The following is a 14,782-nucleotide window of genomic DNA, read 5'->3' on the forward strand; positions in this document are numbered from 1 at the left end:
TGAAGTGAAGTGAAGTCCCTCAGTCATGTCCAACTCTTTGAGACCCCATGCACTGTAGCCTACAACGGACTGTAGCCTACAGTCTCCATCCATGGGATTTTCCAGGCAAGAGTACTGGAGTGGGTTGCCATTTCCTTCTCCAGAGGATCTTCCTGACCCAGGGAATAGACCCAGGGATCGAACCCAGGTCTCCCGCACTGTAGGCAGACACTTTACCGTCTGAGCCAAAGTAATCTATTAAATAAAGAAGCATTAATAAAATTGTGATAGCACCATTTGGCAGCCCCAACTCCAGGAGTTGGTGATGGATAGGGAGGTCTGGCGTGAGGGATTCATGGGATTGCAAAGAGTCGGACACTACTGAGCGACTGAACTGAACTGAACTGAATGGATTAATGGACACGACTGAGCAACTTCACTTTCACTTTTCACTTTCATGCATTGGAGAAGGAAATGGCAACCCATTCCAGTGTTCTTGACTGGAGAATCCCAGGGATGGCGGAGCCTGGTGGGCTGCTGTCTATGGGGTTGCACAGAGTCAGACACAACTGAAGCGACTTAGCAGCAGCAGCAGCAATGAATTAATGAATCAAGATTGTAAACAGGTCCTTGCATCATAAAAGAGGCAATCAAACAGTAAGTACTCTGATGGAATAAAAACGATACAACTTCAGGCCACAGCAATCAGAGAAGAAAAAGAAATAAAAGGAATCCAAATTGGGAAAGAAATAAAACTCTCACTGTTTGCAGATGACATGATCCTCTACATAGAAAACCCTAAAGACTCCACCAGAAAATTACTAGAGCTAATCAATGAATATAATAAAGTTGCAGGATATAAAATCAACACACAGAAATGCCTTGCATTCCTATACACTAATAATGAGAAAATAGAAAGAGAAATTAAGGAAACAATTCCATTCACCATTGCAATGAAAAGAATAAAATATTTAGGAATATAAATACCTAAAGAAACTAAAGACCTATATATAGAAACTATAAAACACTGGTGAAAGAAATCAAAGAGGACACTAATAGATGGAGAAATATACCGTGTTCATGGATTGGAAGAATCAATATAGTGAAAATGAATATACTACCCAAAGCAATTTATAGATTCAATTCAATCCCTATCAAGCTACCAACGGTATTTTTCACAGAGCTAGAACAAATAATTTCACAATTTGTATGGAAATACAAAAAAACCTCGAATAGCCAAATCAATCTTGAGAAAGAAGAATGGAACTGGAGGAATTAACCTACCTGACTTCAGGCTCTACTACAAAGCCACAGTCATCAAGATAGTATGGTACTGGCACAAAGACAGACATATAGATCAACGGAACAAAATAGAAAGCCCAGAGATAAATCCACACACCTATGGACACCTTATCTTTGACAAAGGAGGCAAGAATATACAATGGATTAAGGACAATCTCTTTAACAAGTGATGCTGGGAAAACTGGTCAACCACTTGTAAAAGAATGAAACTAGAGCACTTTTTAACACCATCCACAAAAATAAACTCAAAATGGATTAAAGATCTAAACATAAGACCAGAAACTATACAACTCCTAGAGGAGAACATAGGCAAAACACTCTCCAACATAAATCACAGCGGGATCCTCTATGACCCACCTCCCACAATATTGGAAATAAAAGCAAAAGTGAACAAATGGGACCTAATTAAAATTAAAAGCTTCCGCACAACAAAGGAAACTATAAGCAAGGTGAAAAGACAGCCTTCCGACTGGGAGAAAATAATAGCAAATGAAGCAAATGATAAACAACTAATCTCAAAATATACAAGCAACTCCTGCAGCTCAATTCCAGAAAAATAAACGACCCAATCAAAAAATGGGCCAAAGAACTAAACAGACATTTCTCCAAAGAAGACATACAGATGGCTAACAAACACATGAAAAGATGCTCAACATCACTCATTATCAGAGAAATGCAAATCAAAACCACAATGGGGTACCATTTCACACCAGTCAGAATGGCTGCGATCCAAAAGTCTACAAGCAATAAATGCTGGAGAGGGTGTGGAGAAAAGGGAACCCTCTTACACTGTTGGTGGGAATGCAAACTAGTACAGCCACTATGGAGAACAGTGTGGAGATTCCTTAAAAAACTGGAAATAGAACTGTCTTATGATCCAGCAATCCCACTGCTGGGCATACACACTGAGGAAACCAGAATTGAAAGAGACACATGTACCCCAGTGTTCATCGCAGCACTGTTTATAATAGCCAGGACATGGAAGCAACCTAGATGTCCATCAGCAGATGAATGGATAAGAAAGTTGTGGTATATATATATATATATATATATAATGGAATATTACTCAGCCATTAAAAAGAATACATTTGAGTCAGTTCTAATGAGGTGGATGAAACTGGAGCCTATTATACAGAGTGAAGTAAGCCAGAAAGAAAAACACCAATACAGTATACTAATGCATATATATGGAATTTATAAAGATGGTAACGATAACCCTATATGCGAGATAGCAAAAGAGACACAGATGTATAGAACAGTCTTTTGGACTCTGTGGGAGAGAGAGAGGGTGGGATGATTTGGGAGAATGGCATTGAAATGTATATATCATATAAGAAATTAATCACCAGTCCAGGTTCGATGCATGATACAAGATGCTTGGGGCTGGTGCACTGGGATGACCCAGAGGAATGGTACAGGGAGGGCGGTGGGAGGGGGGTTCAAGATGGGGAACACCTGTACACCCGTGACGGATTCATGTTGATGTATGGCAAAACCAACACAATATTACAATACTTTACAAAGTAATTAGCCTCCAATTAAAATAAATAAATTTATATTAAAAAAAACATACAACTTCTTAAGCAGTCTTGTCAAATAATTGAACTCGAATAGTATTAAGTTTCTAGATCCAGCTATCAATACAGACAAAAGAGATTTCAGAACATTGGAGAACACTGATATAATCACCAGTATCTTGACAGTTGGAAACTTGCCTGGATAAATAGTATAACTGTTTCCACAAATAAATTTTCAGAGGAAAAAGGTTGGAGAGACAATCTGTAGATAATTGATACATAAGATATTTGCACTGTTTGAATCTTATTTCAGTCCAGATCCAAAAAGCAAACCACAGAACATATAAAAATTAGAAAATTTCTAAATCTGATAACACATGCAAAGTTGGAAACTGAACTCTTACTGGATATTTTATAATATTAAAGAATTATTAGTAGCTATTCTATATGATGAAGTAGTGACCTGGTTGAAAAGAGCTATCTTTAAGAGTTGTATACTGAAACATTCACAGAAGACATAATATGACTAATGAAATTGCTTCAAAATAATGAAGGAAAGAAAAAGTATATCAAAAATATTGGCCATGAATTAAGAGCTGAACATGAGTAATTGTTACATGAAATTTCATTGTACTCTTTTGTCCAGTTTTATATATGTTTACAATACTCACCTAAAAAAAAAAAAAGTTAGAACAATATGACTGGTGCACTTAAAGTACAAATGAAACTAACTAGAGATTAAGAAAGAGGATTCTCAGCTAGAATAACAAACGGTAGAGGTGAAGCAAGTACCGTTCAGGAAACAGACTTCATCTGTAAGAATACCTAGAATTTAAAAAGGAGGGGAAATATAAGGTTGGAGGTTGGAATGGTAGGCAGAAGTCAGGTACTTTCTATCTTATGTGCTGTATTATGAGGGACATCAGTTCAGTTCAGTTCAGTCGCTCAGTCATGTCTGACTCTTTGCGACCCCATGAATCGCAGCATGCAAGGCCTCCCTGTCCCTCACCAACTCCCGCAGTTCACTCAGACGCATGTCCATCGAGTCAGTGATGCCATCCAGCCATCTCATCCTCTGTCGTCCCCTTCTCCTCCTGCCCCCAATCCCTCCCAGCATCAGAGTCTTTCCAATGAGTCAACTCTTCGCATGAGGTGGCCAAAGTACTGGAGTTTCAGCTTTAGCATCATTCCTTCCAAAGAAATCCCAGGGCTGATCTCCTTCAGAATGGACTGGTTGGATCTCCTTGCAGTCCAAGGGACTCTCAAGAGTCTTCTCCAACATCACAGTTCAAAAGCATCAATTCTTCAGTGCTCAGCTTTCTACACAGTCCAACTCTCACATCCATACATGACCACAGGAAAAACCATAGCCTTGACTAGATGGACCTTTGTTGGCAAAGTAATGTCTCTGCTTTTGAATATGCTATCTAGGTCAGACATAACTTTCCTTCCAAGGAGTAAAGGGACCATTAAAAATTTTTAAGCAGGATAGAGCATCCCTAGAATTGGATTTAGAACCAGCAGGTAGCACCTGTGACAAGTGATGAAGGGAGAGCAGACAGTAGCAGAGCAGGTTGTTAGAGGACTTCAGGAGAAAACATGTTTTAATGGAGATAAAATTGACAGGACTTAGTCACTGGATATAAGAGATCAGAAATAAAGAAAATGTCTACAATGAGTCCTAGAGATTTGGTTTTGTGACCTGTAATGGATGGGGATATCATTAAATTAAAATAAAATAGAACAATTTTTCAGGGTTCTGGAGACTTCCAGAGCTAATGTATCTTGAGCTAATGAGTTATCTGGGTATTACAAAGTAAGAGCTGCAAATCACAGCTAAGAGGCAATTCCGACACACACACACACACAGAAGTCGCTCAGTCGTGTCTGATTCTTTGTGACCCCATGGATTGTAGCCCACCAGGCTCCTCGGTCCATGGGATTTTCCAGGCATGAATACTGGAGTGGGTTGCCGTTTCCTTCTCCAATTCTGACACAAGTGTCCACTGAATATGAAAACTGACAGGTACGTAACACAGTTCTTTGAATCATGCAAATGATCCTCTACATGATGGCAAATAGACATTTAAGTGTTCTGAGCCACAGTCTGGCAATTTTCCCAGTGCAGCTAAAGAATATTTGCTTCCATAGAGAGGCAGATGAAGGGAACGGACTTGTGGACACAGCAAGGGAAGAAGAGCAGGAAGGAATTTAGAGATTTGCACTGACATATATACACTTCCATGTGTAAAATAGATAGCTAGCAGGGAGCTTCTGTGTAACACAGGAAACTCAGATCAAGTGCTCTATGATGACCTAGAGGAGTGAGATGCGGTGGGAGGGAGGGAGACTCAACAGGGAGGGAATATATATAAACTTAGAGCTGATTCACATTGTCGCACAGCAGAAATCAACAACATTGTAAAGCAATTATCCTCCAATTAAAAATAAATTAAAAAAAAAAGAATATTTGCTTCCCAATCATCCAGCAAAGACATACAAAAAAAGTTTAGGTTCTTTTGTATTAAAATTTTTTCACCCATTTACTATAATTTTCTGAGTTGCTCTCTGTAAAAGATAGGTTTTAAATAGCTGTCTTCTGGTCTGTTCCTTTGAGATTAGTATGAAAGTATATTTTAAATATTAAAATTATGATTCTGGAAGTTACAAGAGATAAGTGAGACAGTAAAGCAGCATAAGTTTCTGAAGAAGGCTATAGCAATGGGGTTGATTCCTTGGGGGCGGGGGCGAAAGGAGGGGGTCTCTAACATTGATGGGCCCAGACACCAGGGAAGAGGAAGTCCAGAGGAGGACATATTTGGAAGTTATAGTCAGGTATAAAGTGTGATGCTTGTAATTGAACAGATGCTCATTTGCAGTGGTGTTAGGAACTGGTGGTAACTGAGAGAACTTAAAACCCAGCTAACATTTGCTTCTGTCATTAGTCACCAGGGAAGGTCTTTAAGTTCAAGACGCCCATTTGCCTCAATTCATTAAAGCCAAGGAGACAGAGAGCTGGCACTCTTTAGGTAGTTTCCAACCAAGGTGTCATAGCTTGTGCAAAACCACAGTGCACATGACTGCAAGCCTGGGGGGCGTGAGGCCCACCTGGTCAGAGTCAGCTGCATCCACTCCCTAAGGGTCAGTGCAGTTCACAGTAGTGGACTAATCTGAAGCTTTTAAGTTAGTTTAGTGAACTGATTGATATTCTTTTTTTTTTCCTTAGAGGCATATGTAACATAAACACTGCAATAAGCTCCGATTTCTCTCCATTGGTATCTATCACATGGAAGAGAATTTTTGCAGAGGGCAAAAAGTATTTGACACCTTCTCTGGTTCCCTGTTACAGATAGTACAAAGAACAAAAAATATTCTTGATTAAATGACACAATGCAAATCAAAGACATTCACAAACCTTCACAGCTCATGACCAGATGCCTAAAATGACTCATGCTCCCAGTTATTTTACCCTTAATTAAGAGATCTTAAAAGTGATAAACGTATCTTAATGAGAAGGCCTCAAAGCTTCCTTTTTCTTACAGTTTATGTATAAAGTATCTTTCTCCCACTCTCTTTGAGGTATTGACTTTAGCAAGTGATTAATCCTAAGGGGATTCTTTGCTTTATAATTACGCTTGATGAGAATTTGACATAAGAATCTTTGAAAGTACAGTCCAACATCTAGGGAAGGAGGAAGTATTATATATCCTTTGGAAAAGAAAAACTACAGCAGAAAATGTTAGCTATGCACTAAACTTGTTCACCACTCCCCTCCTGAGTATTGACTTCCTTCAGAATAAGAATTTGATCTACTCTAGATGTAACTTGTGATCCAGGAAATTTGATAGTACAGCTTTAAAAGTCCCTTGCTGCTGCTAAGTCACTTCAGTTGTGTCCGACTCTGTGCGACCCCAAAGACGGCAGCCCACCAGGCTGCCCCGTCCCTGGGATTCTCCAGGCAAGAACACTGGAGGGGGTTGCCATTTCCTTCACCAATGCATGAAAGTGAAAAGTGAAAGTGAAGTCGCTCAGTCGTGTCTGACTCTCAGCAACCCCATGGACTGCAGCCTTTCAAGCTCCTCCGCCCCTGGGATTTCCAGGCAAGAGGACTGGAGTGGGGTGCCATTGCCTTCTCCAAAAAGTCCCTTAATTCATGTTAATTTCATTACCGTTTACATCATAATTCAAAGTTACACAAAAATATTCTCTACTTCCTAAAAACTATTAACTATAGACACATGCACATAGACAAACACACCACTTATACAAAGTGATATGAAATTATGATAAATATTTTTGGTTATTTTCATTTTATACAAATAAAAATTTATTTAAACAGGTAAAATGAACAATTGAAGCACTTACCCAGATGTTTAAAGCACAGAAAACTATTCTGTTCACTAAAATAAGAGAGACACAATTATGTTTTTCAAGTTTTAATAAAACCCTAAGTCATTTTCTGAATTTTCTCCTTTTACAGAGGGATATTTCCAAATATTTTACACTGATGATATTCTAAGAATTGTTGAGAACAAAGAATGCATACTAAAGTATGATTGAATATTATCTTCCAAACTTACCAAAAGATGTTCAATTAGTACTGGTTATCTGATAGGTGGCATTTTTGTCTTGCAATCAGGATAATAGTATCTATTACAATGCGTTAAGTAATATTCTGGATTCTATGATAGAAGGGAAATAAAGTTGGATTCTGTAACTTTATATTTTTTGACATATTTATGTATGAATTTTCCACTATCCCTTTCAAACCTTTAAAAGCATAAATGCTATAGATACTAGAGATTTCTTCATGGTTCATTTTGCTCTTGTTTAAGGGTTTAAGCTCTGCATGTCAGCTACGTACACAGCAGCTGTTGCTAGGATATTTCTGTTTCCATAGCAATAGAGGAACTCTTCAGATGCATCTAGAATTCCTCCTCTTCTTCTTTGTTATCCCTGTCTCCCTTGTCATATGTAAATCAGTGTCCAGATCTCTGACTGAAATGGAATCACTTGAAGTGGTAATATCCTACATATAATACCCATGTATGTGGAACACAGTGCTGTACAGTATTGACATTCCCTGCTTTAAGCTCTGCATGCTTTTCCCAAGCTGTTTAGATGGGGAAAATTGCTATGACATGGAGATTAACACTGTGCCAAACTAATGAAAATCAGAAACACTTTCTGCTAACACACTTTTCAGAAACAGCAATTATTAGGAGAAAACAACTAGATGCAAATTGACTCCTTTCTTCTTCAAAGAAAAAAATGGAACGTGGAACCAAGAATGTATTACAAAAGTAACAAGCATTATTCCCCGCGTGGATTTGAGCCAGTTCATTTTCATCTCTCAAATTGCACATAGCAGTTGAGGTTGACCCTTTAAAGGGTTTCCAAAGTTCTCAAGTTCTTGGCATGTGGTGTCACCATAGTTTCTCTGGCTTTTCAGGGGACTGCCAGGTGATAACTCTTGCTGGATCTAAAATTGTCACTACAGGTCATACTTTCTGATGCGTTGTTCAGGAGCTTCAAAAATCAGCAGATGCAATACTTCACTCAACCAATTTATTCGGACAGGTTCCTGAATAAATAAGCAGTAGACTTATCACTGGAGACCTTTCATTAGGCATTACAAGTGTGCCAAGTGCTCAACAGACTCAGAACTTTGCAATGTCTGAGAGAAATGGAAATAGTAAAAATGATAGGAGAGATAGAAATTCCTGCAAATAATATTTGGGTGGACTCGGGAACAAACCCTTGTTCTTGGTATGTAAACTTGACGCCTGGTTCTTTACATAACTTCATACACTCAGAGGGTGAAAAATATTACTTTTTCTTTCATGTCTCTGTTTAGACACAGACTGTCTCTTCTATGCAAGAAGCATTACTGCTTCTCTACCCATCTGTCCCCCTAGAGGGGAACACGATGTTCTTAACCAAACAGTGCACACTTGTGCTCCAATTGTCTATGACAAAAGAACATATATTGACTAAGTCATATTCATTGACATTTACTTATTTCATTATATTCTCCAATGAGAATACAGTGACTTTCGTAATAAGGCAAATGTCTCTGGTATCACTATTACCTAAAGAGAAAAGAAATAGTAACTATGAAAATTACCTTCCTAATGTACTATATTTTATAAAATCCATTTAAAGATTAAAATGATACTGTATCCCCTCTATGTAAATATCTTAGGAAAGAAGATGGAAATTTGAAGCAATATGTTATGTGATGTAACATCTTCAATGTTAGTTTTGTAAAAGGAAGTAAAAACAAAGCTGTATTAAAAAATATATATTTAACTGCCTAATTTGTAATTTCTGTTGAGTAATTTCCCCAAATTGGTATTAGGCATGTTAAAAATAGCATCCTCTTCCAATTGTGGGTTTGAATTTTTTTTTAATTGAAGTATAGTTGCTATACAATATTATGTAAGTTTTTGCTGTTGTTCCATCATTGTCATATCTGACTCTTTGCAACCTAATAGACTGTAGCACATCAGACTCCTCTGTCCTCCACAGTCTCCTAGAGTTTGCTCAAACTTATGTCCATTGAATCAGTGATGCTATCTAACCATCTCATCCTCTGTTGCCCCCTTCACCTTTCACCTTCAGTCTCTCCCAGCATCAGGGTCTTTTCCAATGGGTCAGCTCTTCGCAGCAGGTGGCCAAAGTATTGGAGCTACAGTTTCACATCAGTCTTTGCAATGAATATTCAGGTTTGATGTCTTTTAGGATTGACTGGTTTGATCTCTTTGCAGTCCAAGGAACTGTAGAGTCTTCTCCAGCCCCACAATTTAAAAGCATCAATCCTTCAGCACTTAGCCTTCTTTATGGCGGTTCACAATTTTTAAATGTAAATTTTTAAACTCCCATTTGCAGTTATTATAAAATATAGACTATATTCCCTATGTTTGACTTTTGTGATGCTAATGGAGGAGAACTAGGAAGTGTCTCCTCATGATGATAATGAGCTACAACTCTTAAAAACAGCTGGGGATTGTTTTTGTTAGCTTTTCAGCATCATGATGATGTCATGTGCCATGTCCATTTCTCTTCTGTCCTCATCATGAGAAAATAGCAGAAGATAATTTTCAACACTGATTACATTCCTCACTAAGAAGTCCGTTAGGAAAAAAATGATCTCAAATAAATGTCCACTTCAATAAATGCTCCTGATAATTTTCCTTTGTATTAGTTTTTATGTTAAATATAGAATCAGTGATTTAGAAATTGTAATTTCAGCTTATTTTCTCAAATTTAAGCTTTCAATCATTATGTTCAATCATTAAGCAAAAAAGTAGACCTACCACTCTTCAGACTTTGCCTGAGTATTTAGGCTACAAAATTGAGTCATATATAGTTTCTGCCTTTAAGGAGTTTTGTTTAGTATTTTTTTTTTTTGCAACAGTAATTATTAGTATGCTGCAACATCAAATAATAATTAACGACTATAATGAACATAAGATTTTCAACTTTGTATTGTAATATGTTATATACATATAATGAAAAGGAAAAATATGAAAGAATTATATAGGTTATTTAGAATAAGTTTCACCAATTCTTAACATGGTCTTATTTCTTGAAAATTGCTCTAATAAAACCATAAGAGTTTTATGCAAAGATATATGTAAAATAGGGACTATTGGTTAAAATGCTGATGAAATATCCTTACAGGGGACATAATTCAGCCTTTATGCCATAATACAGAAGTGCATTTGGCAACTTATAAATATACTTAGAAAATATGTTAAGCAAATGAAAGGTGATTATACCATAATCCACTTTTTAAAATACATCAAAATGATAACTATAGATATCTCTGATGATGGTATTATAAATAATTTTTATTTTATTTTTTAATATTTTTACAATGAATACATACAACATTTAAAAAGTATATAAAAATAAGTGCCTTATGCCAGCACCAGATATTCTGGGAATAAAAGCAAGAAGTAAAGACATCAAAATGTTTCAACTGATAAATTACAAAAAAAAAATTGCACCTCGGTCTGATGAGCCAGATACCAAAGATTCCAATGTTTTCAAATGCACAAAACCATGTCTGAATCCTAAATAAAGTAAAAATAATAGGGGCATTAATATGAGCTATCCTTTCAAACCAGCTACCATATAATCCTGCAATCCCACTCCTGGGCATATATCCAGAGAAAACCGTAATTCGAAAAGATACATGTACCTCAGTGTTCACTGCAGCACTATTTACAATAGCCAACACCTGGATGTAACCTAAATGTCCCTTGACAGAGACTGGATAAAGAAGATTTAAGACACACACACACACACACACACACACACACACACACACAATGGAATACTACTCAGCCACAAAAAGAATGAAATCATGCCGTTTGATGTAGCACCGTGGATGGACCTAGACATTATCATACTAAGTGAAGTAAGTCAGACACAGAAAGACAAATATTATATATCACTTATATGTGGAATCTAAAAATATGATACAAATGAACTTATTTACAAAATAGAAACATTTTCACAGATATAGAAAACGAATTTTCTGAAGAGGAAAGATGCGAGAAGGGATAAATGAGGAATTTGGAAGTAATGTAGTCATACTGCTGCTGCTGCTGCTAAGTCGCTTCAGTCGTGTCCGACTTTGTGCGACCCCATAGATGGCAGCCCACCAGGCTCCCCCGTCCCTGGGATTCTCCAGGCAAGAACACTGGAGTGGGTTGCCATTTCCTTCTCCAATGCATGAAAGTGAGAAGTGAAAGTGAAGTCGCTCAGTCATGTCCAACTCTTCATGACCCCATGGTCTGCAGGCCACCAGACTCCTCCATCCATGGGATTTTCCAGGCAAGAGTACTGGAGTGGGGTGCCATTGCCTTCCTACTACATATAAAATAGATAAACAAGGACCTACTGTATAGCACAGGGGACTATACTCAATATGTTGTGATAACCTACATGGGAAAAGAATCTGAAAAAGAATATGTATACATGTAAAATTGAATCACTTTGTTACACACCTGAAACTGACACATTGTAAATCAACTATACTTCATAATAAATGAAAAATAAATAAACATCCATCAAAACCACAACACAAACTTTTTTACTATGAGTTTGATGAGAACTAGCCAACATGGAAGCTACTGGTCAACATAAACCATGCACAGAAGTGAAGATGGAGTTGGATGAGTACAGATGTATTTGTAAAGACACTTCCCTATCTTACCTAATAGAAATTAAATTTATGAATGGTCATCCAGTTGAACATCAGAATTGCATTTCTGTTGGTGATTTGTCTTAAGAAGTACTCCATAAGAACTGTTGTTACAAAACACCTTCATTATTGCATTTGAGAATGATATAGATCTCCACTCCAAGACCAGGATTTTCTGCCTTTAAGTCTTTTGTTCTTGCTGATCATTTTACCAGAAATAATCTTGCTCCAAGTTTTGCCTAGAGATAATCTTTCTGTTCTTCAAACGCAAGTCCATTTTGTTCACTTCTGTTATTCTCTGATGTATGACCAAGCCTGGTACATAGTAAAAGCTAGATAAATATTTGATGAATGAGTGAGTAATTGAAATGTTAAATTTCTATGGTTTTCACTTCACTGAAGTGGGCTTGGAATAAAGTAAAGTATAAATAAAATATTTATCAAATATGTTGATGAAGAGAAATGACAGAAGTAGGGAATCAGTTGAAGAAAATAATTCATATCAAAAAAGAAGTTTTCAAGGCTGAAATAATTGACAAATGTCTAAAATGCTTGAATTTAATTGATGTAATTATATAGGACTGTATTCATATCCAAATAAAACAACTATTTAAATCCTAGTTTTGAGCTATTTTGACTTAGCAGTAGCTTACATGAAACCAATTCCGTTTATTTTTTCATACATTAAAATGAATATGTGCCAAAAATATAAGAACAATAAAAAATCAAGTATAATCCTATAATAAATGCATAATTTCCAGACATGAAGAAGATATCATATTTACTATGTACTGATGAGACTAACCTGAATAATTATATTCCATCTTTAGAGCAGACTTACAAAAACTACAGCAACCTGGAGAGCAAACAGATGGGTGCTGAGCCTGGAAACCAAGTCACACAGAATTTTTGGATGAGTTTAGAGTATTCACGCTGGAAAGAAGAGTCAAGAGGACCTGACGGCTTCAATTATTAAAGGAATTATTATGAAAGAGTGAAGGTCACAAAAATAGAAGTTATGAGCCAAGTTTAAGTGGGAGTGTAAACGGTCAGAGTTGGCAGGTGGTAGACTGAGCCTCCAGTGATTAGGGTTTCCTGAGGCTGAATGTTCCCACATCTGTGATGAAAGACCATGTGGTATACATTGCAGTAATAAGAGCATGATACAAAAGATTTAAATAGATATTCTTAAAGTGATTTCCCTTACAAGGCTGAAATTCTAATTTAAGGTCTTAACAGTGAAATTTGCAGTGAGCTGCTACAAAGACTCTGTCTTGTTTTGTTGTTTAGTTGCTCAGTCGTGTCTGACTCTTTGTGACCCCACGGACTGTAGCCCACCAGGCTCCTCTGTCCATGGGATTGCCCAGGCAAGAATATTGGAGTGGGTTGCCATTTCCTTCTCCAATTATATGGATTAGATCTCTCCAAGATCAGGGATCTTTCTTCTTCAAGTTCTCTCTCTTCAAGTTCCCTTCTCACAACAAGAAGACTTTCTGTGTGTGCTCAGACACTTTGATCATGTTCGACTCTGAGACCGAATGAACTGTAGCTCACCAGGCCCCTCTGTCTATGGGATTTCCAGGCAATAATACTGGAGTCAGTTGTCATGCCCTCCTCCAAGGGATCCTCCCAACCCAGGGACTGAACCCATGTCTCTTACCTATCCTGCATTGGCAGGTGGGTTCTTTACCACTAGCGCCACCTAGGAGGCCCACTCAGAAGAGCTAATATACGAGAAATACTGTTAATTTTCTTTGCAGTTTATCTTTGTGCTATAATGTGGTAGCAAATGGAAAATCATCCAGCAATTCTTAGCTGACTGAAAGCCTCAAACAGTTAGTTAGGCTGACAGAAACAGACTTAAGAATTAGATATGTCATATAAAGAATGAAAAGAGATAGCAGTATAGGACACCAAAATTTGATCATTAAATCATGAAGAGCAATAAGCTTAGCAAAGCTGTGTACTGAAAACCAGGCACAAGTGAAAACTGAGTTGATGTTTATCAAATAAATGGGCAAAAAAATGAAATTCTGAATGAATAGTTCCCTTCTAGCTACTGGTACAGGACATGACAATCTCATTCTTTCTGGACTTGGGATTCCTAGTAAATATTATTTCCTATCTATCTCTCAAGAACAAACTAGACAACTCATTGGCACCAGCTTTCCTGCAGCTGATTAGCTAATTCCTCAACACAACTTTTAGCTGGAGCCTTCAGATGGATGGGAACAAGAAGTGATAGCATAGAAGATATGAAACATCAGGTTTTAATGTTTTTAATAAACTCTTGAACACTAAGTTATCCCTGAATTTGAATCTTTTCTATATCGTATTTATCATTTTATTATTAAAAAAACCTTAAGTTTTGAGTTCAGATAAACTGAAACTGAGTCCTAGAAATTCTGTTAGCTAGATAGATGAATGACATTTCTCAAGTTATGTGCTTATTTATGAGAGTAGGTTTGAAATGATCTTACAAGGGAGCATTTTGATTTTATTTTTTTAAGCTTATGTGTTTACACTCTAAGAGGGCAACTTGGAAGCAGACCAGTAAGCTCAAGTTTGCAATACTTAACCTTCAGTTCAGTTCAGTTCAGTCGCTTAGTTGTGTCTCACTCTTTGCAACCCCATGAATCGCAGCATGCCAGTCCTCCCTGTCCATCACCAACTCCTGGAGTTCACTGAGACTCACGTCCATCGAGTCGGTGATGCCATCCTGCCATCTCATCCTCTGTCGTCCCCTTCTCCTCCTGCCCCCAATACT

The sequence above is a fragment of the Bos indicus genome, chromosome 9, assembly GCF_029378745.1.
Source record: "Bos indicus isolate NIAB-ARS_2022 breed Sahiwal x Tharparkar chromosome 9, NIAB-ARS_B.indTharparkar_mat_pri_1.0, whole genome shotgun sequence".
Taxonomy (NCBI): domain Eukaryota; kingdom Metazoa; phylum Chordata; class Mammalia; order Artiodactyla; family Bovidae; genus Bos; species Bos indicus.